Genomic DNA, 27,586 nt, shown 5'->3' on the forward strand with positions numbered 1-27,586 from the left:
TCTTTTCCTATTGCCCTGGTGCATTCGCTTCCTGTGCAGAATCCTTTACATTGGGGCGGGGTGGGGGGGCCGAGCGAGCGAGGATGCTCGGCTGCATTTCTCCACATTCCTTAGTGTATCCGCTTCCTGCGCAGAGCCACTTGCAATAGGGGGGGAAAAAGATGCTCGCACTTCTGGTTTCCTCTGGCTGCCGCTGCTCCCACCGCCTGCCCCAGTACATGAGCCCTGCTTCGTTTCCTCCCTCCCTCCCTCCTCTGCCTGCCCCGGTGCGTGATCTTTTCCTGCCACCGCTGCTACCGCTGCTCTGCGAGAGTTTGCTGCCCTACTTCACTCTACTTTAGTTTCACTCACTTTACATCCGGGTTTTTTCCCTAGGCAATGGGTGCCGCACCACAGCCCGTTCCTTAGGCAAAGAGAAATAAATTCGCTGCACCGACACGTCAAGTAGTCCCTCTGGAGAAGCCTTGAGGCGCCCCCTCCTCTCCCCCAGCAGGCCGGCCACCCCCCTTCCTCCTTCATTCATAGGGAGATAAGGTGGGGAGCCCCGGTTGAAGGGGGAGGCCCCCTCCTCCTCCGCTTTTGTCCCCAAAAACCTCGGCTCCTTCCTTCGCTTCGGAGAGCGGCCGAAGTAAGCCGCGTTTGTGTGCGAGAGTTGTGTCGGGGGCGCGCGGGCAAGCGAGGGAGTCAGGAGCGCGCGCCGCTGGCAGGCCAGGCAAAAGCAAAGCAAAGCAAAGCAAAGCGAAAAAAATAAAAAAAATCGGAGGGCCGGTGGCGGAGGGATTCAGGCGTGCGGGTGCTGCGGCCGGGCCGGGTGAATGGGATTGAAGAAGAGTTCAGCTTCTCGGCTTGTTTTTGTGTCACAGTTTCTCTTCTTCTGCGCCTCTTCTGCTTCGTTCCTTTCTTCCTGCCTGTCCCCTCCTCCCCTCTGCAGGAGGAGCCCCCCTGGGAAAGGGGAAGGAAAAGGACCCCTCAGAGGAGAGAGAGAGAAGAGAAAAGCAGGAGGAGGAGGAGGAGGAGGAGGAGGAGGGAGCAACCAACCAACCATCTTCCACTCCCAGCTTAGATTAAAGAAAGTGAGAGGAGGAGGAGGAGAGAGAGAGGAGCCAAGAAGAGGGGGACAGGGAGGCCCAGAGGAGCAGCTGCACCGCCTTCTCCCTATGAAGAGGACTCCTTTCCCCCTCAAAGAGAGGTCCTGCCAGGGGGACCCCAGCCAGACCACCTCGGCGGCAACATCACCACCACCACCAGCAGGGTGTAGTATCCCACCTTTTGGATATTCTCTCTCCCCCCTCCCCTCTTTTCCCCTTTCTTTCTCTCCCCCTCTCTCTTCTCCCCCCCCCCCACCTCCCGGTCCTCTGTTGCCTGCCTCGGGAGTTTCGGGGGGTGGGTGGGGGGAAGAAACCGAGAAAAAGGGTGGATGGTGTGTGGGTGCGCGCTGGGAGGAGGGAGTCCACCATGGAAGACTCCGGAGCCAACTTGGAGATGAGGAACCACAACTTCAGGGTAATTTACCCGCCTTCCCCCCCCCTCACCCGGAGGTATAATGCCTAGGGATGCGGGGAAGGGGGCATGTCCTTTCTCTGTCACCTGTGAGGATTGAAGTAAGTTTCTGTGAGAGGAGGAGGAGGAGGAGGTGGTGGTGGAGCGGGAGGGGTTAGGTGACACATTGGAGTGTGTGTGTGTGTGTTGTGGGGGGGGGGGGAGAGAAATGACACATTTTGCAAAGAGAGGGGAAGGGAAGAGGACGATTTTCCCCACTCCTTCTGCCCAGGATGATCTTTTTTTCTAGGCCGTTTTTCCGTGGGGTTCATTTTCTCCTTCCCTGATGCTGCCGCCGAGGAAGTTTTATTACCTTGAAGATGCTCCTGCTTTGATGATCGAGGCTTCGTAGTAAAGCTGCGGCGGCGGCGGTTTTTCCTCTCCTCCCTTCTTCTTCTTTTTTTCTTCTTCTCTTCCCCTCTCCCCCCCCCACCTCCCTTGCCTTTTAATTTGTCTTGGTAGCCCGAGTAGTGCTGGGAAAATTCCGTTTCTTCAGCAACTTGTTATTCTGAAGTCTCTCTTGCCCCCCTCACCCTGGGGCAGCCCATTTTGCATGGATACAAAGCTCAGTGCAAGGACACCTTTGGGATTTCACACTCCTGCTCTGGCACATGTTTGCAGTGACTGGAGATGTGTACCTTCTTCTCTCTTCTCCCTCTCTTTTCCTCTCATTTCTCTGTGTTAGGTACAAAGAGTAGTGGGGTGTATGTGGGACTGCCATTTAGTCTGGTTGTTTTGTGCATGTGTATCTTGTTACTTTTCTATGTGTTTGTTTCTTTGTTATTCCGAGCTTACTACAGATGGGATTCTGTCCCTCCCCCACTTTACATGTCTGCAGTTCAGTTGTTAGTTTTAGGATTAAACAATTGATACTTTTTGTTGTGGATATGAAAAATGAATTAGATCAACACAGTGAAACCAAGTGACAGAAAATAAGGTTTTATGATCAATATGCATTTATCTGTGATGCTTTTGGATACTGTTTGCTAGTGACAAGGATGTTCTAAAAGGTGTGAGGATGTCATTCCATTTAAATTGCAGGTTATAAGTATATATTTTAAATGACACATTTATGTGGGGAATAAAGTGTTAGTAAAATTAGTGAAAACAACTCCCAAATAAATGTGCTGTTACCATTTACTGTGTCATGTTTGTAATAAACTTCTCTAAGTAATGATTTGTACACTTTGATGAATTAATACTTAGTGAAATCTATGTTCTTGATTATGGTACAGAGATCTTGGCTGTTGAGATTGGGTTTTTCAGATATATTTTCAATAAGGATGTTATCTTAAAAAGTTAAGACTCTTTCATACAAAACAGTATAAATATGAGGTAGGATGTTCTAAACATAATGATAAAGTTATGTGTACTTCCACTGAATAACATTAGATTTGAAATTAGTAAACCTAGGCATGCAAATCAGAGTAAACTATTTATTATTATAGTACAGTATTCAAGAAAAGTGCAGTTTCAGCTCATTATTGTTGAAATACTATTATTCTGTAACACTAAAGAGTAGCAACAGCTTTAGGGCAAGCATTATTTACAATTTTCAAAATACATATGATTCTCTAATATCACATTCCAGTATTGCCATACATTCTGTCCAGTCTTAAACGAATGTCTATTGTATTTTGGAATTTCAACCTTTTTGAAATAAAAAGTTTGAGACCAGAAGGTTTTATACAAAGAGAATAAGAGTTTTAGGAACTCACTTTCATAGAACTGCTTGCATTTTATTTATCATTTCCTTTGGCAGAACTTTTCTGGTTTCACTTTCTATCTCTTTCCTTTTTTCTTTTTTGTTTTCTAATGGCCTAAGTATAGTGACCACTACAATCTGAGTATATTAGTGAATATTAAATGTTGTTTTCTTATGGAAAGTAAGATGAAATGGGATTGAAAGTCTGGTTTAGCATGCTGGTATTTCAGGGGAAACTGAAGTTAGCTGTCATCAACACTAGTGATCTTGCTAAACGTGAGGAACTTTGCAAATCTCTAACTTTGAATATATTTTAAATATATTTTTAAAAATACTTTTCACAAAATATTGTCTTACTACATAAATGGTTGCTAAGAATTTTAAGTAAAAGCACTATTTATTTTTACACATTCTAAGAATGTCCTCACAATTCTAATTCTTTCTATGGATTTGAGTAAGTTGGTCAGAAACTTTGGAAAGTATTATCTCTAAAGTAATAAAATACATTGTAGCAGCGTATATAATTGTTCTTAAATGACAAATTCAGGATTAATTTCTCATATCTCTTCTACAATAGTGGCTATAGTAGTCTGGAGAAATGAAAATAGTACATTGTTATGCTTCTTTTTTTAAAATGGACCATTTGCTGGGAAAGGGGTTGGCACATTTTGTTCTTTTGATTGGCATAACAACTGCCAAAAAGTTAGACTATTGGTTTAAGTTTGGGTATTTATGGGAAATTAAGGGGCGAAGGCTGTCTTGGCATTTCTCTAATATGCAGCATTGAAGATGTACTTTTTAAACAGAAGTGCGTCTTGAATTGGGGTATGTTCTGTTTTACTATTTACATATGGCCTTCAAAACTGATCAAATTGTTTACTTCTTTAAGACTGTACTTCTATATAAGCCTTGGTTGGTCTTCTGAGTACGCATGTTTTAAATGCAAGGAAACTGAGCCAGACTTTCTTCTGCCTTTTTTGTTCATATTATTTCAAATTAAATATAATGAATTATTACATTTTATTACATAGTGTAAAACACAGTATTTTTGCATTGCAAACACAAATGTATGTGATACTTGGTATCAATATTGGGGCACGTTTTCAAAAACAGCTATCCCTAGACTAGTTAGACCTGACTCCCAGTGGCCATTCCCTCTGAGCTATTAAGGCTGTTGAACTCCAACAGATTTGTAGCACCAGTTAAGTGAAGCAGATCTAGACTTTATTCAAAACAATAGTTAAGCATGGAATCAGCTTATTTTCTCTTTCAGTATTATAACAAGTTATTTTGATATTGAAATGCTTAACATTTTTGGTACTGCATAAGCGTTCACTATTGGACTTCAATATTTATTTCTTGTAAAAACAAAAGTAATTAAATTCCAATAATTATTTTGATGTCACCCATCTCTTAAATTTATTTTAATTGTAGTAGGTTCAGATCTAATTGCACGCTTAAAATTTAATTGAAATAATGCAACTTCAGGTGAAGTTTTTTCTTTTGTTAATTCTATATGGAATAAGTTTCATTGCATTCTTGGATCCTATATTTCTTATACTGTAGCATTAATAACAGAATATAATACTAAAGCAAAGTTTTACTGTTTCATTCACATACGTATGGAGGAACTTTTTTCTAAGTACTGACACCCTAATTGTAAGGCATCTATAGAGAATTTAAATTGCGGTGAATTTATTTAGTATTTTTGAAATAGATTCAGCACTAAAATTTATTGGGAACTTAAGTATTCAGGGTATTACTTTGAATACCTTATTCCATTCCATATTAGTCCTAATTAAAAAATTATTAAACAATGTACTTAAATGGAAGTCTGCTGAAATCAATGGGAATTATTTCTGAGTAAACATGTATAGAATTGCAATAGTGAAATTGAAACTCATATGGTAAAAGACATGTTTTCATTCTTTTCACTTTTAATGAATAATATAAGTTGACACACTCACAATAAATCAACTATGTGATTTATAATCTTTGTGATACCTTAAAAGAGAAGCAGTAGTTAATTCTTGGTTTCATCAGAATATTTTAACATTTGGACATTTAAATTCATGGTGCTGTTATAAAAATACAGCTGACTGTAATTTTATAATGGCCCTACATTGCTGTTTTACATGGTTCCTTGTAAATTTTGGATATGAACCCATTTATTTCTTGTCTTGTAGAAGCTTTTGAATAGTTTGGCTTTTTAAAGAATGCAGGGTGCAAAGAGTGATCACTGCTTCTTCATTAGTTCAAGTTTCACATTTTACATACAGTTAATGAAGTTCAGAATTTGAACTAATATGATCTGACATAAATTGATTGTTTAAAGGATTAAGGTATTTTGGGGTAAAGGTTTTTATTTATTTACATAAATAATTGTTAATGTTCCCACACTTTTGTAGAGTGTAGGTGGTAGCCTTCACAGCATTAATTCTATGAAAAAGCAATGTTTTGAGAGGAGGTGGGTTTTTTTTTTGAAGTCCAGAAAATTGGGTTCATTCCATAACACAGGATACAATCATAGGCCCTTTTTGTGAGAATCCATGGGATGGGTTGAGAAAGATGGTCCTGAAAATGCATTAATTGCAAGGAGGAATAATTGATTAATTTGCCCCAGAGCTGAAAGTATTTTAGGAATGGTATATTTTATGTTGTGTAGATATTTAGAAAGTGGTGTGTTTGCAGATAATTGAGTACGAAGTAGGAATATATTGACTGCAAATATGTCAGAGAATAAAGAAATTCCCAAGTTATTATCTTGCTAATTGGATATTAGACTAGGCACCATAAATTACTTCTTTACTATTAAACTTACATAAGTATTGTAAATTTTATTTATCTTGGTTATTTTATTTATGTTTGTTATTGCTCATAAATATTTTAGTAAAGTATTTGAAGAATTAAACTTACCTTAATTTGTTTATAGAGCCATAGATGTTTTAAAAGATGTTCACAAACAATTCCTACAGTAGCTATGGTATTTAAAAATCCTCTGGTTGTTAACTTGTGTCATTCATGGGGAATCTTTTAAGAAGAAAAACCTCTTTGCTGTGTTTTTTTACAAGTTTTTGAGGACCAAGGTGTTTCTGAGAGTTACACTCTCATTTCACTTGGTGTCATATTTTTATTTTCTTTCAATTCTTGTAGTGTTTTTATGAGACATATTGTATTTTTACTATGTGAGTTGCCTAGATTTGTTTTTTATATTTGCAACATAGACATGCTTAATGAATAATATAACGTGAACATTTTAATATTTATCCTTGTTGTATGTTCTAAAATTTTAATCTTGTACTACTTCTTTAAAACTAAAAACTGGGAAATGATTTAAATGTAAAATTTCAAACTTTTAAAGAACTTGAGATCTATATAGAAATAACTGCATTTATAAACCTTATTTATATTTAGAACAGATGCAACTTAATCATTACAGTATATTAATCAAATTTTGAAAGTTTTTTTAAAATAATCCAGAGTAATTATTTGACACATTATTTTGTATAGGCTGTTATTTATAGGATATTCAACTTTGAAAATTTGAAGAGTGGCCTCCTATTTAATACTTTACTCATTATCTTCTACAACCAACTCTGGCAGTGATTATCTAAAACCAGAATTCATCTCATGATGGAACTGAAAGCTGGGAATTTTAGGATTATAGTATGTAGTATATTCAAATTACAGAGTGGACAGTAAAAATGTACATTTACACAAATGCTTCATTGGTTGGAAACTTATTCCATACAGTCTCTGTTTTAGTTGCTTGGGACAAAACCAATATTTTATCAGTCTAGACAGATAATAGATGCAGCATTTGTTGTCAACAACATAGATATGCAGTACAGAAGAATGCACCAGTCCCTTGCCAGTGTGTTCCCCAGATCTTCTCTATAAGATAGAAGACATTAGCAACTGGGTTGGAAAATGTATATGGAGCAAAGGGAAACTAGTCATATATAGTATATGGAATTCTGGTTAGAGCTTCTTGATTGGGATCCATAGTGACTTTTGTATTGCTTATCAACACAACTTACATCTAATTTACTGCAAGATGTTAACCATTGCTACCTTCCCATTTAACTTCTAATGTTACACTTCTGTCGATTGATGGTAGAACAAGCAGCGCATAGCAACTGAGGAAAGTTTAATTTCTACTCTTTCAGTGAAATAAAATAGGTATCACTATGCAGAAATGGGTTTTAAAACATTTATTGTTGTACTGAAAAGGAAAACAATGAGAAAAGATGAAATGTGTAAGTGGTAAAATGAAAAAAATATGAGGCCTAACACTCTGATCACTCTTTTTGACTATCAGTAGGGATATATATATATATAATCACCAACCCTCACATAAACTGAAAATATGGTGTGTGTTTTGTTTTTTGACTGCATATGGAACACAAATTGTCAGTACTTGAAGAGCACTAGCAGAAAGGCATTGATTCATTCTTTTCCCCTCCTGCTGTGTATCCTAGTATTGTTAACCATGGCTATTTGAAGACAATATATTTGGATGCAGAATCATAGTTGATCTCCTCAGTCAATTAGCCATCCAAGCTTAAGGATCTTTTAAACCCAAACTTCTGAGTAATCACAATATTTTTTCTGATAAACTGACTTATAGTAGCCATGGCAACAGCTGTCTTGGCTTTTTATGGACAGTTCTGTTGCTGCATCTGCAGGCTTCATCAATACTTCTGCTGCCTACAGAGGAAAGTGCAATAGAATGTCTTCTTTATACTTTTAACAGCTTTGCATATTATACTGTTGCGATGTACTATTATGTACTTTCCATGTTCCAAAACTTTATAGACTGTTCTTCTTTTTGTCAAATAATTGTTTAGATGCTGGAGTTTTAAGTACTGCCACTGTAGTGAAATGCTGTGACAACCGTGTCATCCCTTTGAACATAACTTGTCATAAATTGTTTCTAGGTTCTTCACTATCCCTAAGGAAGTTATTTTAAATAGATGGATACATTTAAGATGTTGTCATCTTAAATAAATTAGTAATGAATTTCTCTTTTTTAAACTTCATAGTAAATACTTCAAGATGACTTTTTGTTGGAAAAAATACAGGTTTGTATTTAACATTTGAGGAAGGGGAAGAACAAATTTAAGCAAGTGGTTTTTAACAATGTGTCTTTAAGATACATGTTTTAAGTGATGTAATCGATATGCTTACCAAAACACTTTAAATAGAAGAAATTTCTGTCCTAATAAATGGAAATGAGACTTCATGTTAACATAATTTTTTATTTAATGAACACATTTAAAAGTATATAGTATGGATTTTGTATAATATACTGTTTAGTATCTTAGAAATTCATCAGTGGTAATATATCGTTATATTTAATATAGGGATGCTACAATATATGTAATATATCAGTTGAAATATCTGATCAAACTGTCAAAGTGTAGTTGCTGTGCTAAAATGTTTATTTTCATAGATATATAAGATTACTTAGAAATTACTTCTATGGGAATATTTTATATTTTAGGACATAAAAACTTTGATTTAGAGCAGGCATATAGAATTGAGTGTATAAACTTTGAATTTTCTAGGAATTATGATGCTCCTTTTAAAATTTAGTTCCATTCCACACAGTTCCCCAATTGACTCTAAATAGTATTCTCAGAATTTTATTCATCAAATAGATGTAGGATTAAATGATTTGACTTTTTTTGCTATCCTCATCTCAAATTTGGATCAAATTAAGCTGGATGTAAGGAGAGGAAAATAAAAGGATATCTGACTGCATCCATGTCAGATGTACTGTATATTCTAGCATGTAGTCATTAGGTTGTGGATTACTTTAAAATAATTGCATTTTAAAAGTAGAAAATTCCAGAATGTAGTTGTTTATGATCCACTTTTCATTTAGTAAATGTGATAAAAGTGGCAGTGATAAAAATTTAAAGCTAAAATATTATTGTTAATTATAATTAGCTAGCACTGTTTGGAAAAGACAATGTCTCTTTGAGCTAATTCATATTTTGATATATATGATTGATTTGGTGATGTATCATCTATATAAATATGGTTGAAGGCAAGCCCTTGCACCCCGAAATGTAATTGTACATATTAATTTGGAAACATTTGAATTTGAGAATCAGCCTTTTAATTGCTTTCATTTTGGCTCCTTTTAGTTATAACGTTTGCTTAAAATGTGTACAAAGAAAGCTGCAAACTGAAGGGTAGGAATTTGGGTGTCATTTTCATGGACCCCTGGTTTGGCCATAAAAGAAGCCAAATTGTTCTATTGGGCATGTCACTTATCTTCACCCCCTGTGTGGAAACTAAACATTTTCAAGTTGTAAAATTGTTTAAGAAATAATGTTTTACTCAGAATAAAATGTGAAATCCCTGAGGACCTCTGTCCCTTGAAGATGCAAAACTCTCAATCAAGATTGGAGGGCTATTGTTGTGGTAGGGTAACTTTAATTGTTATGGGTACTTCTGAATACTCCTTAATTATAGTTAACTTAATTAACTGGCCTTAGTTCTCCCTTTTCATACAAGCAGTAGTGTTATCATGTACAGAAAACTATATGAATATATGCCTAGGCAGTTAGGGTATTTTTGTTCAGTTTTATCCACTAATTGAATTGTTGAATTTTCATTGTCTGTGTTTGAAGAATCTCCCCACACAGATTTTGGATTAAAATTGTACGCTATTTACATACTTGATTCTGGACATATACACAATACTTGTCATTTGAGTATTCTTATATCATTGATCCTTCATTTAGTATGACTTCAGTGATGGCAGGTATAGTATGTAGATAATTCCACACTTAAACATACAGAAAGAGATCAAACATGTTTGGGATATAAAAGAGATTCACATAGGAAGATCTGTGACCATATTTAGCTTCTATAGATGAGGTGATACAGATTATTGACCTATCTCTAACAGTATGATGGGTTAATACTCTCATCTATCACAAATGAGATGAGATTTAAACACAAATAACTACATGTTTAAACTTGCTTTATTGATACAGAAAGTGTTTCTATTACTTCTATAGAAGTAAAATTGCATTATATGGAAACTTTAACATACTTTGCACCAGTGCACTGTTATTTTAGTACCGGCAAAACTGATTGTGGTTTAACTACTTTAATTTTTCAATTATGAAATAATGGACGAAATAAAATATATTTTCATATTTATCTGACTAGAAAAACATGCTGATATTTAGGACCTTGGCAGAAAAAATGCTTCCAGCTTTTTATAACCCTCATGGTTAATGTTTTTTAATATTTGAAAATAGCCTCTTTAACTTTTCTCCTTTATATATGCAGCCAACACTCTTGCTTTCTGAGCTTTCCCTCTCTAACACATATGACTCTCCACTTGAACTCTTAAAAACACTATATTTCAGAATGCTGTGAAGTAAAAGAGAATGCAGACTTCTAGGAGGGTCTTAAAAGTTAAAAGCCACATATTTATAGTAACACAGATAATAACATCTATGCATCCATAGAATAAATGTGATTTTCTGCTTACCCCTACTCTTTGTTTAGCAATTGCCTTGTTTAACAACTGTTCAGAGTTAACAGTGTTGAAAAAATAACTCTATGGCCAGTCCTTGCATTGATGACCTTCGTAGGTCTATAAAGCAAAGGAAAACAAAAGATCGTAAGCATAGTTGCAGTTTCACATAGCGAGCACTTCACTTAACCACTTGCACTGTTGCTGGTCCTAATTGTGGGAGCTGGTTGAGGACTACCTGTATTTTCTCTGCCTATCTCTAACTTTATCTTTATTTCATTATTTATTGAACATGTAATTCTTGATTTACAGCCATTTCATTTAGTGACTTTGATGTTACAGCAGCATTGAAAAAAATAAGTTATGATTGTTTTTCACACTTTTGTCCGTTGCATCCCTGTGATCAAAATTCAGATTTTTGGCAACTAGCATGTATTAATGACAGTTGTGGTAATCATGTGATCAACTTCGTGACCTTTTGACAAGTAAAGTCGATGGAGAAGCCAGATTCACTGTTACTAACTTAACAACTGCAATGATTCACTCAACAACTGTTGCAACAAAGGAAAAATCACTTAACAGTTTTTGGAAATTTTTATCATAAGTTGAGGACTACCTTTGCATTGGGAATTTCTTTTAGGAATTATGGCCAAGAAATAGTAATGATCAACAAAACAATAAATGTTCTTTCGAGGGACACTTACATTGTCATTTTTAGCTTTACCATAAATTGATACCTAAACTATGGTTGATTTGCTGCATATATAGTAAACAATCATGGATTGGAACAGAGAGGGAAGGTATTTGAATATCAGTTCCCAATAGCTTCCCCCAGTATGGCTATTGGTGACTATTCATGCCTTTTATTTGAAAATAAACGGGTCCGTTTTCACAAAAAACAGGCGGTTTTGGGGAGGTTTGCATAGTGCAAAAACTTTTTTTTTTCTCTTTTCCAAAAAGAGCATTTTGGAAAGCTCTTTAACTGATTGATGAGAATTACATTGATCAAGTGCTGTGCCAGCAGGAACAAAGTTAGGTGCTGTAGATTGTCAGGGATTTCCTTCCCCAGCACATGAATAAATACACCTGGAAACATCTACCTACCTACGTACTCTCTCTCTCCCTACCTACCGACTGTATTTCTCTCTCTCTCCCCCCTCCCTTTACCTACCTACCTATTCTCTCCCTCTCTATCCCTCTATCTACCTACTTTTTCTTCAAAACCTTGGTGTGTCTTATACTTCTGTGCGTCTTATACTATGAAAAATACGATAGTTATATCTCATTTGAAATAGGTTACTTTGAATTTGTTGTATTCAAAAGTTTTGCATATCGCTAATTCAGAGTCCCCTTCCTACTGGTTTAAATGAGTATTGTTTAATTTCTTTCCTTGCTGATTTTTAGTTCATATTGCAGAATGATTATAATAATAATTGGACAATGCATTGAACTAAACTTGAGATGTAGTTTATTTTTAGAATCTTTGAGGAAAGCAGTTTATAAAGGCCACTTTATAAATTTATAGCAAAAATTATAGTTTAATGTTTTTCAGATATCAAAGATAATAACTGTTAATGTTATATGTAAAATATTTGAAAATTAGTTTATGTATTTGTTAATGGATATAGAATTTTGTTTATAAAGGGTTCACAATGAGAAATAATTGTTTTTCAGCTGAGTAACATAGTGAAAACTGATTGCTAGATCGCATTTGGTGTGAAAAAATTCTTGTTACGTATGTATTTATATTAAGTCAATATGAAGTTTCATGTTTTAGAACGACATTTTTTAAAGGTTTCTTATTTAGTGTATATTATATTGGCTGTTTTGAAGATTTTTTAAAGTAAAAACCTATATGTGTAAAATGAAGTAAATGTGACAAAAAGGAAGAAAACGCTTAATAGAAATCTATAATAATGAAAATTAATTCAATTATTAAGCTAATTGTTAAACTGTGTTGCAACTTATTATGTCATCTTGCTTTTACAAAACAGAGATTTTTCAAAAGTAGATAATAAATGTATATCCTTGATCCATTCATTAAAATCAGGATGTTTCTTTCTGATTATGTGAAATTACCTTCCTTACTCTAGGCGGAATAAAACCAAGCTCTTCATAAAATGACAAATTCCATATTTTAGAAATACAATTCAATCTCATTAAGATCCTTATCTATAATATTTCTATAATATTTCTTTCCAAGAATATATTAATATAAGTAGTAACTTTAAGCCAAAACAAATCTATAACAGAATAAGACCAAATCATATGGGCATTTCTTACATTGTCAACATAAATAATCTAATTCTCCATGACAGAGGACAGGAGGTGCTATCGCTGTTATTAGTCCTGATTGGTCCGTAGACAGAGAAAGTCTTGCCACCATGCCTCTACTCTTGATTTAAAATAATTTGAACTAGGATTAAACTAAATTTAGAAATTGGCTACTTATTTCTCAAATTCAAATTAGGCTTCAACAGAATTTGCAAATGATAGCAAAGCGACGAGAGAAGGAAGAGAGCGTTTTCACGCGTTTCCCTTGATAGGGCGCCAGATTAACAGTCCATGGTTGGGATCTGGTTGCCCACAGTGGAGAGAATTGGCTTTCAGGTTGGTGCAGCTGGTTTTACCTTCCAACGAGGCTCGCATGGCTGTAGTCCGGCGATCGGGAAAGCCGCTTGCCGATTAGCGTGGTTTTAGCGAGTCAACCAGTCGCCGCTCTGTGGCATTGCAAATCTCCTGAGGCTCCGAGCGAGCTTGTTTGCCGCTGCTCCGCAGTGCCGCGAATCATTTGACCTTGAATCAATCGTGGCTGAGCTTCCAGTCGCCGATGGCCTATCACTGGTGCTTTGCAGCAGGAGTGCCAGTCCCACAGACTCCAGTTCTTGCTGGTGCCTGAAGTCGGTGGACCGTTTTTTCGGCAGTTACAGTGCCAAATGGCCATTTTGTGGAACAATTCTTGCGGTTGCCATTTTCTTTGAGTGCATGAGGCCAACTGGCCCAGACCAGACCAGGCATCTTGACTGTCACCATAAGTTGCGTTGCCCTTCCAGCGGACACACTTGGACTGCTCATATTGTATGGTACCATGAATACAACAAAGGAAGGAAATGGCTACTAGGAGTTCTAATTAGGAACATGAGATGAATTTCAGACCTGAGACTGATAACATGGGCCTCACAAGGTGTCAATTAGGCCTTCCATTAGAGCCACAGCTAATAAAACCCGGCTACGCAGCACCAATCTAGAGCGGCACTGTGTGACGAACCGCAGCAGAACGCCCTAAAGCGGGTTGCACGTGCAGAGCGCCTGCTGGAGGCTCAGAGAGATGGCAGGTCTAGGTCTGCATCCAGGGGCTCAAGTCGAGATTCTTCCCCAGCAATGTGATTGGTCAGAAGCAGAAGGATGGACATTTCTCCTTTGCCAAAGGGTTCACCCTTCAGCCATCAGGGGTGTAATGGGAGATCCCCTTGAAGGGATCTCCAGGGATTTCCTCCCTCAAGTTGTCCTGGCCCCTCATGCTCCCGAATCATAGATTCCTGTAGATCCTTATGAGGATATCAAAGCCCTTGATCACCCACCACCGAGCCTTCAAAGAATAATTGTCTCGGCAATTTCTCAAGGCATTGCTTCTGGTTTGAAGCAACAGGGCACTCAGGTACAAGGGCACAAGAACACCCAACCCCAGGCTCACGGGGATTCCCGTGGTGGGTCACACAAGTGGAGAGCGCTGATCAGGATCCCCTTTGCTGGCTAGTGAGGGATCGGTCCTGGGGGAAGAAACTCAACATGAATTAGTAATGTCAGAGGATGAGGAGACAGCAAAACCAGAGGCTCCAGCATTCTCTGGTCTATTTCCACCCTCTTTTTTAAAACAGCTTTTGAGTAAAGCCAAGGCTACTACCAAACTGAGGGGGGGATACTTTACTGGCCTCCACTGATAGCGGTAAGGATTTGACACACTGTTCTCTAAGATGGCCATTGATGAGGAAGTACCAGCTCCGCCTTTGTTTCTGGAGGTAGTAAAGAGTCAATGGGCTCGTCCAGGGGCTTTCTCGAACCCAGGGGGGAAGGACAGAGGTTTTTACAACCTGGATCAGGGGTTATCCCAGGCACTTTAGGTCCCATCTATCGATACCCCAGTCGCGGCCCTGTCATCTTTGGCTGCTGTTGTCTCAGGAGATGTAGTGGACAAGCTGAAGCCGAAGGATACAAAAGCGGAACTCATTTTACGGAAGGGGTCCCAGGCTTTAGCTTGGGCCATTAAATCAGCAGCAGCTGCGTCTTTCTTTAATAGGACCACTTTTTGTGGTTGCAGCAATTACAGGAACACATTCCACCTGAGGACGCTCAGGTAAAATCATTGCTGCAACCCAATTTTCTGGTAGACTCGAGGGACGGCCACTCACGGGATATTCTCACAGCCTGATTGGTCCAAAGACAGGGAAATCCTTTTAACAGCCTCCTTTTCCTGTTGGCTCTAAGTTCCTCTCAGTCTTTTGGTTCAAGCTCGGTGTTTTGTTGGTTCCCAGAGCGAGTGAGTAAAATATTCAAAATTGATTTTGATTTGACCATTGGCTATTCTAAATTCCAACCTTTCTGAGCTGCTTCTTGCAGGGACAGGGGTCCTCCGTCTCGCAGCAAGCCAGAGGAAGGCTAATTGGCTTCTTGCCTTTTTCCCCGAGTAAGTTAGGAGCTTGAACCTATCCCTGGTACAGCGGGGTTGTCGGGCTCCATTTCTGCAGCTCCGTGGGAAAGACTGCCAGTGGGAGACGCCGATCAGGCAGCAAACGATTCAATTGACTTCCGAAGCTGCGCCTGGGTGAACCAGCCAGGGCAAGCTATTTCAAGCTGCGGCTAAAGGAAAAATGGTCTGTTGAGCGTGCGGCCATTTGGAAGCGTGTGAGTGGAGGTGGCCATTTTAAGAGCGCGCATGTGGAGACAGCCATTTTTTCTGGCTCTATTCCCTGGACTTGCATCATGGCCAGATTCGGACTGGCAAGTTCCAACCCGGGCAGCCCGCTAGTATTCCCGCAAGGCCCTTACACTGGCTGGTGAACCTGGGCGATAACTCCTTGAGAGACATGAGTGGCACCAATGGTGGAAAGCAGGCAGACCACTCCACAGGTCCCGGGGAGGGCTCAGATAGTGGTTGAGGAAGGAGAGATAGTTGGGCCCAGAACGAGGGCAGCATCTGCGAGGCCCTCAGCTACCCAACACCCTCCCAGGGCAACCCAGAAAGATGAAAGCCGGCGTCAGAGGGCCCTGGGGAAGAGGATCGCTAGGGCCGAACAGCAAGCCCAGACTAATAAGCCCTCTTCTCCTGGCAGACCCACTTCACCCCTAAGGGCCTGAATCTCATCAATCGGCCTCTCCCCCCAGGGGGTTTAGCCCTTCCTCCCCCTCTATCTCCCCCGCAGGGGTACGCAGACAAGCCAGCCTAGAGATTTATCCTTCCCCTCCGATCTCGCCACAAAAGTCCAGGGAGGTGGCCAGGGATCCTTTGGAGGGGTCATCCTGGGATTTCCTTCCCCACTATGCCTTAGGTCTGCAGGATTCTGCTCCAGCCCAGTCGGAGGATGAATTTGAGGATCTCGAATTGCTCCCTGAGAGCATTAAGAGACTGATCTCCTCAGCCATTTCTAAAGGTGTGGTTTCTGTGGTGGCCTTAAGGGAGCGTCAGTCACCTGGAACATCTAGGTACCAGGTTTCCCACCAGGCCAGGGGTCCCTCAGCCCAGGGAGTCCATTCTAGGTCTCCCTCTCCCTCTGTTATAAGTGAGGGTTCAGTGTTAGGGAACGGCCCCGGTTAGGACATGGGTTTTTCAGAGGATGAAGAGACTGTCTTCCCGGATCCTCTCTCCTTCCTCAATCTCTTTGCTCCTCCAATGTTTAAACCATTGTTACACAAGGCCAGAAAGACCACTAAGGTGGGGACAAGAGATCCTGCCATTCTTCCACCTAGAGACCCTAACTTGGTTATGTTTTCCAATATAGCAACCAATAAGGAGGAGATTCCAGGTCCTCCCCTCTTTATGGAGGTGGTCAAAGATCAGTGGGTTCGACCTTCTACCTTTCCCAACCCGGGCAGTAACAACCACCGGTTTTATAACATGGAGCAGGCCCTCTCTCAGTCCCTTCAACTGCCCATTGTAGACACTCCAATAGCCACCCTGGCCAATGCTTCTTCAGTTGTATCAGGGGACGCGGCTGATAAGTTGAAACCGGAGGACAAGCGGCCGGAGCTTACACTGCATAAAACCGCAACGCCTCCACGTGGGCAGTTAAGTTCGCTGCAGCTGCTCTTATTTCAACTGATCAGCAGTCATGTGGCTCCGCTTGTTCAGGACGAGCGCCTCCATCAGGACATCAATAAAATTATTGCTGCCACCCAGTTTTTGGCAGATGCAACCCAGGATGCAGTCAAATACTCGTCCCGGGCTCTGGCTACCTCGGTGACTTCCAGGCGTTTGCTCTGGTTACGTAACTGGCAAATGGACAATAAGTCCAAGTGGAGCCTGGCAGCTGCCCCTTTTCCTAAACCCAACCTATTGGGTGACTTTTTGGACTCGATTCTCGTAGAGAATAAGGATAAGAAAAAGGTTCTACCCACCAACTCCAAGAAGACGGACAATCGTCCGCCCTCTTACCGTAGACAGTCCTTCAGAGCCCTGGAGCAGGAGTATAATCAGCAGAGATACGCCCGTTATAGGTCTGATAGGCAGTTCCAGAGGCCCTACTATCAGGACAGGGGCAGGTATCAGAGCCAATCCAGGCGGCCCTTTAGTGTGGAGGGGGGGGCGCCCCTTCTGCAAAGGGAAATGACTCCAATCTGGAGTTTTCCATAAGAGGCCGCCTGGAACTCTTTGTGGATCAGTGGGACCGCGTCACATCAGATGCCTGGGTGAGGGCCACGGTCAGGAGCGGACTCCGGCTGGAGTTCCTCTCCAGACTCCTAGCCTTCTTCAGAACCTTTCCACCATCGCGGGATCAGGACCGCCGTCAGCTGATGTCTCTAGCCATACAACATCTGCTAGACATCAGGGCGTCCCAGAGATGGAACACGGGTTGGGTTACTACTCCAACCTGTTTATCATTCCGAAGAGCTCGGGGGGCTGGAGAGCTATACTGGACCTCAAACGCCTCAATCGGTACCTGGTGTATAGACATTTCAAAATGTCATCCCTCAAGTCCATTCTGCAGGGCATCAGGTGGGGGGGACTATCTAGCGTGGTGGATCTGACAGAAGCCTACCTCCACATCCCCATCCTTCCCACCCATGGCAGTTTCCTCCGATGGGTGGGTTTTTCCCACAGCAGGCTCCACTTTCAGTACAGGGCTGTTCCCTTCGGATTAGCTTCGCACCACGCATATTCACGAAGGTCCTGGCGGCACTGACGGCTCACCTCCGATCGGTCCCAGTGAGACCTCAATGCTACCTAGACGACGTGCTTGTGCAAGCACAATCCCAGTCCCAAGCCGTTCATGATCTCAAACTCACTATTCGGACCCTACAGGACCCGGGGTTTTTGGTCAACTTCCACAAGAGCCATCTCTCACCCTCCACAGGGATTCCCCACCTGGGGACTATGATAGACTCCCTAAGAGGGCAGGGTCCAACTATCCTCAGAGCGGCTAGTCAATCTGCGGGTCCTGGCAAGGCAGGTGCGCCGAAGATGGTCCGTTTCCATCCTGACCTTGTCTTGCCTACTGGGCAAGATGGTGTCATGCATAGGAATTGTCCCTTGGACATGGCTTCATTCCTGAACTCTGCAGTGGGCCCTCATCCCTTTTCAGCGACAGTGCATGAGCAACTCTCCGCGACTCATCCATCTGCCGGTGGACGTGCATCTTTCATTGCGATGGTGGCTGTCCGCAGCTCTCCACCACGGCTTGGAGATTTGGGAGCCGGGGAGGGTGACCATCGCTACCGACGTGAGCCTCTTCAGCTGGGGAGCGCTCATGGACTCCAGGATAGCTCAGGGTTGCTGGATCCAGTCGGACCTTTGCCACAATATAAACTGGCTGGAGCTGAAGGCCGCCCGACTGGCATTGCAGCTGTTCAAGGATTTGATAGAGGGCCGGCACATCCTGCTGATGATGGACAATGTGGCCGCAAAGGCTCACATAAAACGTCAAGGGGGGGACTCATTCCAGAGCCCTGTGGCTGGAGGCGCTGAAGTTCGGTTCCTGGGCGGAGAGGCACCTGGCATCAGTGATGTTGGAGCACATCTCAGGCGCAGCCAATCACCAGGCCGATTGGTTGAGCCGCGCGACTGGAGCACGGGGAGTGGCAGATTCTATCCGAACTCTTCCAGAAGATTTGTCTGAGGTTCGCCGACCCGTTGGTGGATCTGTTCGCAATCCCGATGAAAGCTCAGCTCCTGAGGTTCTTCTCTCGGCTCCCATCCCGGGCCGCAGAAGGGAGAGATGCCCTCTGGAGCAGATGGCCTCCCGGTCTCTTGTACGCTTTCCCCCTACTCCCTCTGATTCCGGGGACCCTGAGGAAAGTTGTAGTTGAAAGGGCAGACATCATCCTGATAGCACCCCATTGGCCCAGAAGGCCTTGGTTTGCGGACCTCGTCCAGCTCTCCAACTGCCCCCGTGGAGGATTCCCTGGGAGGAGCTCTCCCTGCGCCAGGGGTTTTTAGTCCATCCAGAGCTCCAGTGGCTCCACCTGACCGCCTGGCACTTGAGCGGAGCCTCCTGAGGAGCGCCAACCTGTCTGCCAGAGTCATAGCAACCACTGAGGCTTCCAGACGCCCCTCCACCACACGGATTTATAATTCCACGTGGGCGGAGTTTTTTCAAATGGTGCAGCCCACTTTGGATCTGTCCCACTGAGGCTTTGGTGGCCCAAGTTCTGGAATTCCTCCAGAGGGATTTGGACAGGGATCTCTCCCATAACACCCTGCAGCGTCAGGTGGCCGCCCTAGCTTTGGTTCTTCCAGGGGAGGGTCATTTGTCCCTCACTCACCATCCCCTGATCAAGAGTTTTTTGAGGGGAGCCGCTAATTTACGGCCCCCTCCGGTCCATAGGTTTCCGACGTGGGACCTTTCCCTAGTTCTTAGGGCCTTGACAGAAGCTCCCTTTGAATCTTTGCACACTGTCCACCTTAGGTTCTTGTCTCTCAAAGTGGTGTTCCTTGTTGCTGTAACTTCGCCAGGACGCATTTCCGAGCTTGGTGCTCTGTCCTCCAAGGACGACCTCTGTCTGTTCCATCAGGATAGGGTGGTTCTACAATTAGACCCCGCATTTCTCCCGAAGGTCCAACGGGTGCAGGAGGTTATCCTTCCCAATTTTTGTCCGGATCCATCCCATGAGAGGGAGCGCCTATGGCACCGACTGGACGTGCATCACGCCTTATGCATCTATCTAAGATGCACCTCTGCCTTTCGTAGGTCTGAGGCCCTCTTCATTTCCTTTCAATCGGGCTCCTTAGGGTCCAGGGTTTCCTCTGCCACCATTGGCAGGTGGTTATCACAGGCCATTTCCTTGGCCTATGAAGCCTCGTGCCGTCCCCAAGGCCCCTTCGGGGATCACAGCCCACTCCACTAGGAGTGCGGCCACTACGGTGGCATGGGCCCCGAGGGCACCATTCGAAGACATTTGTCGGGCGGCCGCTTGGTCTTCCCCGACATTGTTTATCCGCCACTACCGGCTGGATGCCTTCGCATCGGCCGAGGCCTCCTTTGGGCATAGGGTTCTACAGCAGGTAGCGACCGCCCCTCCCCCCGAATCCTAGTGGGCTTCCCTCCCAGGGACGAGCTTGGGTACGTCCCATGAGTCGCCCCTCCCTCGAGTCTACCGAAAAAGAACGTTGGTCCTTACCTGAATGTTTCTTTTTGGTAGACAAGAGGGAGGGGTGACATCCCACCCCGTTATAGGTTAGAGATAGTCAGTCGGGGTGAGGTGCAGGGGTGGATTTGCCCTTGCTGTGTCTGTTTGTGTTTCGGCAGCATTTATGGCCATGCAACTTCGAGGAACTGGGAGCCAATAGGGAAAGGAGGATGTTAAAAGGATTTCCCTAAGTCTTTGGCCCAATCAGGCTGTGAGAATATCCCATGAGTCGCTCCTCCCTCTCGTCTACCGAAAAGAAACGTTCAGGTAAGGACCAACGTTCTTTTTCAGCAAATGCCACACTTGATTCCGTCAAGTTTGCCTCCCGAGCGTTGTCTGCTTCTGTGGCGTCCAGGCAACTTCTCTGGCTTAAGAACTGGCAAGCAGACAACAAGTCAAAATTCCACTTAGCGTCTGCACCTTATGCAGGAGGGTTCCTCTTTGGCAAGTCCTTGGAGCCTATATTAATAGAAAACAAGGAAAAAAGAAAGTGCTTTCCACTACGACCAAGCGACAGGCGAACCGACCTGCTCCTTACTGCAAATGACCCTCTTTCCATCCCAGTGAGCCTGATTTCCATCAGAACAGGTACTATGACCCAAGGGTGGATTGATTCCAAAACAGGACAGGAATAGGAACTAGGGCCAGTCCAAGTGGCCCTTTCGTGGTGGAGACAGTCACCCTTTCTGCAGAGGGAAGTGAATCTAATCCCACACTTCACATAGACGGCTGCCTAGATCACTTTGTGTCACAATAGGAACGCAAAACGATGGATGCTTGGGTCCTTGCCACTGTATAACAGGGTCTCAGATTAGAATCTCTCCCTTCCCCTCTGAATCTCTTCAGATCCTTCCCTTCTTCTAGGAACCCTGTAAAACGTAACCTGGTACGACTCGCAATTCAACACTTACTGGAAATTTGAGCAATAGAGCCAGTTCCATTGTAAGAGCGGGGATTGGGGTTTTATTCCAACCTCTTTATAGTCCCTAAGAGTTCAGGGTGGTGGAGAGTGATCCTTGATCTGGCACGTCTGAACCAATACATCGTCTGTAGACATTTAAAAATGGCCACATTGAGGTCCATATTACAAAAGATCAGACAGGGAGACTATGTGGCCTCCAGAGACCTCACTGAAGCGTATCTGCACATCCCAATATTACCATCCCACCGCAGGTACCTCAGGTTCGCTCAGGAGGGGTCTCATCATCAATACGGGCATTGCCCTTTGGGCTGGCCTCAGCCCCGAGGTCATTCACCAAGGTTCTGGCAGCATTGGCAGCTTACCTTCGTTCCATCCCGGTAAGACTTTGTGCCTCAATGATGTTTTAGTACAGGCCCATTCTTATGATCAGGCCATTCATGACCTTCACCTCACCATTAGCACCTTTCAACAGGTGGGGTTCTCTCTCAATTTTTCTAAAAGTCACCTCACACTCACCATGAGAATATTGCACCTAGAAGAAATAATAGACTCGGGACGGAGTTGGTTTTTCCTGTCTCAGGAATGTAGTTCCAATCTGCAAAAATTAGTCCGTAAGGTGTGTTCTAGGCGGGTGGTACCCATAGTAGACCTTTCATGTCTATTAGGCACAATGATATTGTGTATTGGGATAGTCTGGGCGCGTCTTCACGCCAGGACATTACAGTGGGCCTTAATCCCATTTCAAAGGCAAATGAAGAGCAATTCACCTTTGGCCATTCCAGTGTCTCCATAGGTCTGCCTGTTGCTCCGGTGGTGGCTCTCCGCAGCACTCAATCGGGGATCGGAATTCAGAGAGCCAATGAGAATAACCGTGACTACAGATGCCAGTTGGTGGGGGGGGGGCGTTGATGGGCTCAAAGCTGGCACAGGGCCGTTGGACGGCCACAGATCTGTGCCACAATATAAACTATCTCAAGCTGAAGGCAGTCCGTCTGGCACTGCGCCACTTTCAACCGGACTTGCAACGCAAGCACGTGTTACTTCTCACCGACAACATCGCCACGAAGACACACGTGAACAGGCAAGGTGGGGCGCATTCAAAAGCTTTGTGGACAGAGGCTCACAGACTCATCTCGTGGAGGAAAACGCACATGGCCTCGATTGTAGCGGACCATATTTCCGGGACTGCCAATCACTCAGACGAGCAACCGTGGACCATGGGGAGTGGCAGTTCCATCCAGACCTCTTTCTTTGCATTTGCAGCTGCTTCAGGACACCAGTGATAGAACTTTTTGCCACTCTGGCGAACGCACAGCTCCCTCGCTTTGTCTCCAGATATCGGACACAAGGAGCCGAGGACACGGACACTGAGATGCAGTTGGCCACCAGATCTCTTTTACGCTTTCCCCCTTCCCCTTCTTCCAGGGACTATCAGAAAGATAGTTTTAGAGGGGTGGAGGTAATCCTGATAGCACCAGAGTGGCCCAGGAGACCATGGTATGCAACTCAATACAACTGTCTGCAGTCCCACCGTGGAAAATTTCCAGGGAAGAGATCTGTCTGTGCCAGAGTGTTTTGCTACACCTGGAGCCCCAGTGGCTCTACCTGATGGCCTTGCACTTGAACGGGGCCTCCTGAGAGAAGCAAAGTTTTCCACTAGGGTTATCTCCACTTTGGAGGTATCCAGACGACTGTTGACCACAAGGATATACAATGCCACGTGGTTGGTCTTCATCAGATGGTGTGAGTCGGCGTCCATATCTCCATCTGACACCTCAATACCACAGGTCCTAGAATTTGTGCAGGACGGACTGAGCAAGGGCCTTGCCCACAACATTCTGCGCCGCCAAATTGCAGTGCTTTCGACTGTCGTACCCGAGGAAGGTCTAGTTCCCTTATCCCACCTACCGCTTATCAAGCAGTTCTTAAAGGTTGCAACAAACCTGGCTCCTCCAATCATACACCGATTCCCTACGTGGGACTTACCATTGGTCCTTCAGGCACTGACAGGACCCCCATTTGAGCCCATCCGCACTATCTCCAGGTCTTAACTCTGAAAGTTGCATTCTTAATAGCCATTACATCGGCCAAGTGCATTTCGGAGTTTGGAGCTCTTTCATCTTGAAATGACTTGTGCATTTTCCATCAGGACAGGGTCACACTAAGGCTATACTCTTCCTTCCTCCCAAAAATAAGCACTCCCTTTCATAGGGTGCAGGAGGTAGTATTACCCAACTTCTATCCGGCTCCATCCCAAGCAAGAGAGCGTCTCTGGCACAGGTTGGACATCTGTAGGGCGCTGCGTGTTTACCTCAGGCGAATGGCGTTGTTCCACAAGTCGGAAGGGTGGCTGGTGTCTTTCCAACTGGCCACTCTGGGGGCTAGGGTCATTCCAACAACCATAGGCCGATGGTTAAGGAGAACAATCTTTTTGGCCTACGAGACACAGAATAAGACTCAACCTCAGGGCATTACCGCACATTCAACTCGAAGTGCTGCTACCTCGGCAGCATGGGCGACGAGTGCCATTTGAAGACATTTGTAAGGCAGCCTCTTGGTCATCCCCTACTTCCTTTATTCGTCACTATAGGCTAGATGCTTATGCATCAGCGAAAGTGTGTTTTGGATGGAGAGTGTTGCAACAGGTAGTGGCTCCTCCAGCCACTACGGTTCCATAACTCTCTTCCCCACCCTATGGATGGTAGCTTGGGTACGTCCCAGCGGTAGCACTTATCGTCCTCTGTCATGGAGAACCAATGTTGGTAGCTACCTGAACGTCGATTCTCATGACTGGGATGGGAGGTGCTACATCCCACCCTAGTTAGTCATAGCGGACTGTCAAGGGAGGAGGTACCCTTGTTCTGAATTTCTATTACAGTTCATCATATTCCATGAGATCTCGAGGAACTGTGCAGAAGGAGTAGAGGCGTGGCTGCAACACTTTCTCTCAGTCTATGGACCAATCAGGACTGATAAACACTGCCCTTTACCATTGGTTTTCCAAAATTGAACATTCCATTCTTCAAAGAAAAAAAAGTGTCAAAAAAGAAAAAAAGCCATATCAAATATATCTAATGTTAAACGTAAGAAAAAATCCACTCCAGCTAAATGCTGAAAGAGACATTTAAAAAATCTAATAATTTCCCTCCCCTTACATTATGGATCTACAAATAGTTAAATATTTTCTTATCTATATTTAATAAAAATGCTATATTACATAGACAAATATCCCTGATGTGGAAATCTAATTGTCTAGTAATCAAATCGACCCAACATCTTTATGGATGTTAAAAAAAAAAAAAGGTCAAAGGTAAAAGATAACATTGAAAATCTAATAGGATAAAATCATCATCATCATCATCATCCCACAATTTAGCTAAAGAAATTCTAGGGACTTTAGTCTGCCATAAATTTTTTCTCTTTATTTATGTAAAATACATAATTGGAATTATTATTGGAATCCCTTTAAGATATACATTAATCTTGATGTAATATTCATTTTATAATATATCTTACCACAAGATATTTAGTTGAATAAAACAAAGTGATAGTAAGAATATTAGCCTGAAGAAATACTGTATATTATTATATTAAAGGAAAATGTTTTAATTGTCATCAATAGTAAATATACTGGGAGTTGTGCATTATTTTATCTGAGAATAAATTATCTTAAATGATTCTGTGAAAAAACTCATGTAGACTTTTTTTTAAAAAGTCATGTTTTCTCAGATCCATTCATGCTATTGTGATTAGGATATGAGCAAAAACCTGGATTTAAAATACTAAACTGCTGAAATATTAAACAATTATAGTATGATAGATATATTATAGTATACTATATGTCTATAGGTCTATAAGTTTGGTATGGGTTTCTTTTCAATGTTTATAGCTTAGTAGCCCTGTGTGTTTATGTATTGTATCTTGGAATCCAAAATGGTTTCAGTATATAAGCCCCTTTATCAGCCACTTTATAAGGGTAACTGGTGTATTCTCAAAATTTGAAATTAAACATTTTTAGAAAATGGGAGACACTCTGTTCCATATGGTCAGTCACCACCTGATCTTGTATCCTGTTGCCTGTTATAATACTTATTTTTAGGAAGTTAGCTATTTTGAGAAATAGAAAAAAAAGTAATAATAGAAATAGAAGTATTGCTGGATATATCGGTCTTCCTCAAAAAATTTTATCAGGGAGGGCAAGGTGCTCGTCTAAATTGTGGAAAGTTGGATTTTTCTCCATGGGCAGAAAGCAAAATGAATTTAAATTACAGTTATATTCTTTTTCAAAATAATTCTGCCATGTTAAAAATATATGGATCTCAAAAATTAATTATGTATTTTGAATTTGAGAAGGGGAGTCTGATGAAAACAAAAGTGGAAGATAAGACTTACTTTTGATTGTAAAATGGTAATTAGGTGACACAGACTTTCTTGCATTAAAGAGGTCCTTTATTTCCTCTGTATAAAATTGCTTGATGAATTCAGATGTAGTTTTAATGAAATTTCCACAATTTCTTTTCTCAATGATAATTATCCTGAGATCTGCTAAAAATAATTTGTTAGTTTTTACAATGTGAAATAATTTATTTTTATTGTAAAGTAGTAACATGGCTGCTCATGAATGGCCAAGTAGAAACTGTATTAATGTTTTTAGATAATGTAGATTTTGTAATCTGAACCCCCAGTCACATGAGATATGAAAAAGTACCATAAACTCTATAATTAATTAATTTGAGTTATGAAGTAAATGAACGATCAAGAAGCCAAGTGAAAGAAAATTCTGTCCAAGTATTACAACAAACCAGGAACATAGTATTCTTCAAGGAATATGTAGTTATGTGTGTGCTTTCAGTATTATTATATTCAAGTCAGATTCTTTTCATTGACATTTACACTAATTTAGAATTTTTATTCTAAATATATTTAGAATAGAATTTATATATTTATTGGCTGAGTTCACACATTATGCCAAGCCATGTTTAATTTTCCAGTAGTTTATTGAATAAGCCTTAATGGCTTGCTTCGCACATTACTGAATATAAAGTGGATTGATACATGTCATGAAGGCAAAATCAACTACATTATCACTTTATACAATGTGTGAATCTACTATTTTCCTGTGGCTTTGGTGGGAGGGGCTACAGCAGGGTTTGTTACAGCCTGATTAGTCCAGAGACTGAGGGATTTTTCTTAAGTATCCTCCTTTCCCTCCTGGCTCCCAGTTCCCTCAGTCTTTGGTCCAAGAACTAGCTGTGGCTCCTGTGAGGTAGTTTATAAATTATTATTATTGAATAAATTGGACAAAAATTGGATAAATTGGATATCTACAAATTATAAATTAATCAAATTCACAACCTAGGTAAAGGGAGCTGGGGGCTTGCCTCCAGGCTCCGAGGAGCTCCTTAAGAGCCGTTGGCTCCTCTGGAGCGCTGCGCTGACCGTTTGCAGTTTAATTAAATTAAGCATGACGGTTTACAGCTACCCTTGAAGGGGCGAGACTTCAATTGGACTTCTTACGCTGCTCCCAGCCGGCCACAACTTCAAAGCGCTTCCAAGGCTCGTTATCAACCTGATCTCAGCCGTGGCTTCAAAGACCGGCCGCGGCTTCCGTCTAACTACAGAGAGCGCCGATCGGAGCAGCAGACGGCGCGGCGCATGGAGAGCTCATTCCTGCGCCATTGTAGGAAGCAGCTGGGTGTAAGAGCCTCAAATAGGCTCGGCTCGTCGTGAGGCTAACATCCTCAGAGCCACCTCATTCGATCGCCCAAATCTTCACCCACGAGGTGCAGCTGCCATTTTGGTGCGACCTCGTGGGTGGTGGCCTCTGGACACATTTTCCAGCAGCGGCAGCAGCACAGTCAAAGCAAACATCTGAGGTGCGCCAGGGCCTGCAAAGGAGCTGCAGCGAGTCCAGGAGACAGACCGGCAGGCACCCCCCAGCAGGACATGTGAGTGAGGCATGGCCTCCACTGTTTCGGATTCACAGGCACACGGAGGGGGTGGAGGAGACCCAAGGCAGATTTAGGCCCAGGGCAGCGGCCTCCAAGCCTACAGTAAATCAACGCCCTTCCAGAGC

General features: G+C 42.5%; 1 protein-coding gene across 4 annotated transcripts in view; it reads left to right on the forward strand.

The window, feature by feature from the left end:
• The first annotated feature begins 818 nt into the window (after nucleotides 1–818).
• The window catches only part of PHF21A (PHD finger protein 21A), a 162,656-nt gene continuing 135,888 nt past the window's right edge, over nucleotides 819–27,586 (forward strand). For 2 of the 4 annotated variants that reach the window (XM_081939233.1, XM_081939232.1), the window contains exon 1: nucleotides 819–1,252. The gene's annotated coding sequence lies outside the window, so the exon portion shown is untranslated. The remainder of the gene's footprint in view (nucleotides 1,253–27,586) is intronic. The other 2 variants (XM_081939235.1, XM_081939234.1) reach the window with 2 other exon arrangements.

This window comes from Natrix helvetica (genome assembly GCF_964273705.1).
Source record: "Natrix helvetica genome assembly, chromosome: 1".
Lineage (NCBI taxonomy): Eukaryota > Metazoa > Chordata > Lepidosauria > Squamata > Natricidae > Natrix > Natrix helvetica.